Below are 6,520 nucleotides of genomic sequence, written 5' to 3' on the forward strand. Positions count from 1 at the left end.
AAAATAAACCAGTTTGTATTAATAACGAAACAAAGAAACTCTTACAACCTGGCCTTGGTGTTGTGCAAGTTCCTCCCAGGGTCCATCAAGGGTTTTCCTCTACTTTGACAAAGCTCACCCACTTCCAAGTAGAATCAAGCAAAGACAATCTCTCCTCACAAGGTTCTAAATGGGAGTCCTAATTCTTGCAGCATTTACCCAAAGAAAATGTATAGCTCCAACCTCTCCTCCCTCTGGCTCAATGTCTTTATTTATAGTGCTGTAAAGAGGTTATTCAGGTCCACCATCAATGGGATAATCCCCCTCTTTGGGTGGGATAGCTCCCTTATTGATGGGATAAGTTCCCCCTTAATAAAGATACATGAACCAACTGGAGGCGCATCCAAATCATCAAACCGACCTCTAGAAAGTTCTAGAAGTAACCACAAGTAACTTTTTTAAGATGAAACTCGCGCATTTTGCCTTTTACAGAAGGACGCACCTGTCCCTTAACATACAGAGCGTCCAAGGACGCACCTTTTGTGAACATGGTCAGCGTCCCCGCAGGTAAGGCTAGAGAGAACCTGCGACCCCAGAGATAAACATATTTTTGACAAGACTTTCTCTCTTCTTTGAGTTTGAGATGGATAACAGAGGCATAAGACTTGCCTAAGAGGGTAGCATGACTGTTGATTTGAGCCATACTAACTGTAAGTGGTCATGGTGACATTTTTTAGTGTAACAAACCACCGCCATTACAATTGCAAACTCAAGCTCTTGCATCCAGTGTGCTTGATTGTGTACTACCCCCTTAGCCATGGAGGCCATGAAAATCAGATAATCCTAAACCACCACCATTGCAAACTTCCTGCATCCACTGTGCCTACCTGTGCACTTTGCCAGGTGCATGGTTTATTTGGGCTTTTCATTGGGGTGAGATTTTGAGTACAAATATATTCAATTATGTGAGAGGAATTTGGTGCACATTAATTTTCACATGCTTGCTAGGAAGGATGACCACGGAAAAATGCAAGGGCGCCAACCGGTGGAGCATTGATGTAAGAAGTAGGCTCAGACTACCTGAAGTATGTTGCCACATTTGCTTTATCCTCCTTTTCAACTGAAAACATTTTCCAATGCTCTTTTGGTGTGGTGCCATTGCTTTATGCAATAAATGAATTATAGCCTGCTATTTTAGCAACAAAAAATATAATTGCAAGTGAATCTCATTTTCGTGTCAGATCAACAACTTTTTTCTTGAACTTCTTGTTCCTACTTGCTGAAAGAAAACTGTGTTTTTTGTTATCAACCTTGAATATTTCTTTCATGTCTTCTCTTGCATTATTATGGCGATTTGGGTTCTATGTCAAATGAAGTGACCAGACTATCATAAGATTAGGCTAGTAATGCAAGCAAGGTGATGACTACATGTACATTTTGAATTGGTGCCTCAACAGGTGCTAGCATCTCTAGCAATTTTTTGAAGTGATTGATGTTTTTGGCCACATCTTATGTTGTCATCTTTATTTGTGAAAACTTCCTCAGCTATATCTTAGGATGACAGCTTGATATTCATAAATGTTAAACATCTTGAATTTCAATTGATTGTTGTGTTTGGCTACATATTAGGAGCCTCCTCTTTATTTGGTGAAGTTCCCTCAGACAAATCTCCCAGTTATAGCTTTATTTTCACACACGTGTGCCCCATTTTTCTTTTGGTGTTTTGGCACTGCTGATGTGAGTCATTTGATCATTAATTCTCAAAATGCTACAAGTAAGAGTCCTGTGATTATTAGTTTCCCATTTGTTGATTCTAGCAGTTCATATGGTATGTTTGACTTCATCTTCTTCCAGAATGCTAAATGATCTTGTTCAATAATGGAATTCCCATTTGCAGCTTCCAGATGAATCCCATGCTGTTAAATTTTACAACCAGATCTGTTTTAGACAAAGAAAAAAGTCAAGCTAGCTACAGCCATGGTTTTGGTGTACTTTGACACTTCTAATTTGCATGGGTGTTTTTTGTATTGCTTGTTCTTTTTCAAATAGGTAACCAACCTGAAAATTAAAGTCTGGCCTTCCTTATGAACAGACCATTAGCTTTGGTATCAAATATTGGAAAAAATTCCAGTGATCAAAGAGAGATATTGAGCTTGTGTTCGCAACACTAGAGTGCTCAGCAATTGGAATCAAATTTATTGATTAAGGCATGAATGTACATCAAATAAAAGACATACCATCCACTGAAATATTTTAATTTTAGCAGAAAAATGATGTATTCACAGTGGACAAATATTAGAGAGAAAAATATACGATAGAGAATTGCAGTGCTTTGGAAATAAAATGCATGAGTCAACCTTACATTATCTGGAATTCTCCCACACTTACATAGTGTGACTAAAATTTATCTATTCAAGTTGTTCCCTGATTATCATGCTGTCTTCTCTGTTGCATTCTCCTCTGTCTGTCTTTTTTTGTGACAGTTTTTTTTGCCTCATTATATATTTTTTTATTATTCATTTAAATGTATTCAATACTTCTCTATAGATAAACGCTAAAATGATTTTTTCTTCCTAAAGGGCTATTCATAAAGCAAGGGTCAGTTAACCTTCCTAAAGTACTATTCAGTTGTCCTTACATAGACAGTAAGACAAAACCTTGCTTTCTAGGAGATGCAGGTCCAGAGGATATGGGAAGATTAACAAAAAATCTAACATTCAGTATATTCATCTTGCATGTTTTAGTTGACGTATTTCCTACATTTTCTATCCCTGATAAACATGATTATTTGTTTTCCTCTTGTTAGAAAGGGGTAATTCGGGGATAATTGCTGCACAAGGCCTTGGGCTAACTTGGAATGTGTGTTACTCAATTTAAAATTTTGTTGTTGTTAACTCAATGTAGCTTAGTGTTACTGCCACCTGATTCAAGAAAAAAACGAAGTTGGATAAATAAGCTTAGAGTGTATTGTCTGAAGATCCAAGGCCCAAATTATTTGTTGAAGCCTAAATTTTATATTACCATGTATTAACTGAAAATCTAGAAATATATGGTAGTATTTTTTTCCTTGAGCTTTACTGTGTTATCAAAAAACCCTATTTCTTTTCAACTTGTATGGATGTCTGGGGCTTGGCATGGTTTTTTGGTTGGATGTTTACACAGCAGTTGTGTGAAGGCAAAACACTCTTCTGCTTTATATTTGTTGTAACTTGTTTTATGGTGCATCTATAGGCTGCAATAGTTAGTATATGTTGATGCAAACTTGGAACCCGACGTTACCCCTATTAATACAGAGTTGGGGATCCATGTTAAAATGAATTACTGTATTGTGTTAATGCTGAGTTGGGAGCCATGCTAAAATAGGTTACTGTATTATATTAAGTTGGGTGTTAGGGTTCAAAACTCATTACACATGAAATAAATATTAAAAACTCATCCAAAAGCCCAAACAAGAAGATTCAATCCGTAACATATGCAATAGCAAATTCATCCAACAATCTACAGAGGAGAATGCCACTGTGAAAACATATACCCACCATAGCACACAAACTGTCTATAACCTGATACCATCAATCAAAAAATCCATGAAGAGATGGCATATCTGCAACTGAAAATTAAAACAACAGAGAAAAATTCTTTTAGTTCTTTTCATGTCCCTAAATGCCCCTTACACAGGTGAAGGCCTAATCTCTAAAAGCCTAAGGTGAAAGCCTAATCTTTGAAAACAACCTTAATATTAGATTTCAGCCAAAGATACAATTCTGATATATACCATACAATGACAAGAAGCACCTTTCACCAATGCAAATAACCCAGAACTAAATAATATTGCATTTCTAATTTATGAGCTGATATGCCAACCAGTCTTCAACCAACAACTAATATACCATGCAATACTATGAAATAACACCATTCACTTATCACCTATTGACCGATTATTTGATTCAGATGCTTCAGTCACAGGGCCCATTGTCCTCGGATCATCCATATTTTTAGGGGGAGATAACTATGTCCACACCTTTTCTTTCGCCTCATTTTTTCTTATACTTTCTTTTGTAGTACTTATCATTAGTATCATTTGGTTCGTTTTTCTTGCTGTTATTCCAGAATTTGTCCCATCTTATTTTTCTTAGATGTGGCATTTTGTTAAATTCTTCTAATCTTTTGTTCCATTCTGGGAAACTGTTGATATTTTCTGCTTGCTGCTCTTCCATTTTCCTCAAAGACTTTGTTGTTCTTCCAGCTTCCTCCAAGATTTTGCATATTTTTGCCAAAAAACTGCTTCTGGTGGTTCCATCTTTAATTATCATCCAAGCTAGCATGAGTTCTGCTTTGTTATCACTAAAATGTTATGGGGAGACACTGTAATGTTATGGGAAGAATTTTAGGGCCCAAGATTTTGCATATTTTTGCCAAAAAATTGCTTCCGGTGGTTCCATCTTTAATTACCATCCAAGCTGGCACGATTTCTGCTTTGTTATCACTGAAATGTTATGGGGAGACACTCTAATGTTATGGGAAAATTTTTGCCCTAAATTTTAGTAGATCACTAAGGTTTTTTAATTTTTTACATTTTAGATATATATATATATATATATAGATATATTTTAAAACTTCCTTTCTATTCAAATAATAAGATAGCAATTCTAGCATAAAGGTTGTCTGGTCTTTCAATAGTGCAAACAGTCTTACAGTGCAGAACTAATCATTCAATAATCAAGCAGTAACAATGTAACCCATATCCACTATTCTGGTGAACCAATCCATTTCATATCATTTCCAAATAAGTCTAAACAAATCGTCAGCATGAAAATGCTAAAAAAAATACAGAGTTAGGGATCTTAGATATCATCACAGTTACAGAGACGCCTGCGACAATAAGGGGGCTTCAACCTAGGCCTGGATAACCTCCGGAGTTCTCTAAAGCGTTCTATGTCAAAATTCATTTGCTTCATCAGTCTTCTCTGCGTGGCACCGAAGCGAATGCTGAAGAAGCTCTGGAATGAAGGATTTCTAGATGTGTTCAGGAAAAATATATATCTAGCCATGAAGTAAATTGATGTAAGAAAGAAGCAAATGGGCTCCATCACATCCCATGACACTTCCCAGAATGTCAATCTCATTAAACCCACTATCTGAAGTCCAAAAAACCCCAACCCCAACCGCAATTCTGTCATGGCATGACTCTAAGCTTTCTGATCAATCTCCTCCTTTTCTTTCTCCAGTCTCTCCAGCTCTTCCTTGTAAGGATCGCTCTTCGTTGCAAGGGGCGTAGGCATGATCTTCTCGAAAGCTCTTTCTATCTGAAACCACACCAAAGAAAAAAGAATATCAGTGAAACCACAACCAAAAATCCCAAATCAGTGAATCCTGAGCCCCGGAAATGCTAAAGAAGCTCTGATTTAGATATACCTTGTAAAGACGAAAATAGACAGTCTTTTTCAATACGAGAACATGGCCCGATTCGTCAAGTAGCTTCGCTATTCCTTTCGCTTCTTCCTCTGAAGTCCCCTCGAACAACTCCATGCAAACTCGCAGCAGCTCATCATATGAAATGTGGTCGTCGTGAATCCACTGTATTCTTTTTTTGGCATCCTCCAACCGGACGAATCTCAGCAATCTACTGTCGTCCTCCGCCGATATCTGCCTGGCAGGAGGGCGGGCGTTCAAATACTACAACTGTTCCTGCCATTGGAAGAATAGTTGGGAAGGAGGGAAAAGGTGGGACTGAAACTGAGATTGGCTCACCTTCGTCTGTTCCTGCCTGTACAGGAAACGGGAAGGGTGGCCACCAAAGGTGGTCTACAGTTTAAAGGTCAAAACTCCATGGAAACGAAGGGCATCAAGGGCATTGCGGAGGTATCCATCACATCCCACGACACTTCCCAAAATGTCAACCTCATTAAACCCGCTGTCTGAAGTCCAAAAAACCCCAACCCCAACGGTAATTCTGTCATGGCATGACTCTGAGCTTTCTGAGCAATCTCCTCCTTTTCTTTCTCCAGTCTCTCCATCTCTTCCTTGTAAGGATCGCTATTCGTTGCAAGGGGCGTAGGCATGATCTTGTCGAAAGCTCTTGTTATCTGAAACCACACCAAAGAAAAAAGAATATCAGTGAGACCACAACCAAAAATCCCAAATCAGTGAATCGTGAGCCCCGGAAATGCTAAAGAAGCTCTGATTTAGATATACCTTGTAAGGATGAAAATAGACAGTCTTTTTCAATACAAGAACATGGCCCGATTCGTCAAGAAGCTTCGCTATTCCTTTTGCTTCTTCCTCTGAAGTCCCCTCCAGCGACTCCATGCAAACTCGCAGCAGCTCGTCTTATGAAATGCGGTCGTCGTGAATCCACTGTATTCTTTTTTTGGCATCCTCCAACCGGACGAATCTCAGCAATCTCCTACCATCCTCCACCGATATCTGCCCGGCAGGAGGGTGGGCGTTCAAATACTTCAACTGTTCCTGCCATTGGAAGAATAGTTGGGAAGGAGGGAAAAGGTGGGACTAAAACTGAGATTGGCTCACCTTCGTCTGTTCC

Source organism: Pinus tabuliformis, chromosome 1_1 (assembly GCF_031772625.1).
Source record: "Pinus tabuliformis cultivar Carrire ecotype Pingquan chromosome 1_1, CPIR1, whole genome shotgun sequence".
Taxonomy (NCBI): domain Eukaryota; kingdom Viridiplantae; phylum Streptophyta; class Pinopsida; order Pinales; family Pinaceae; genus Pinus; species Pinus tabuliformis.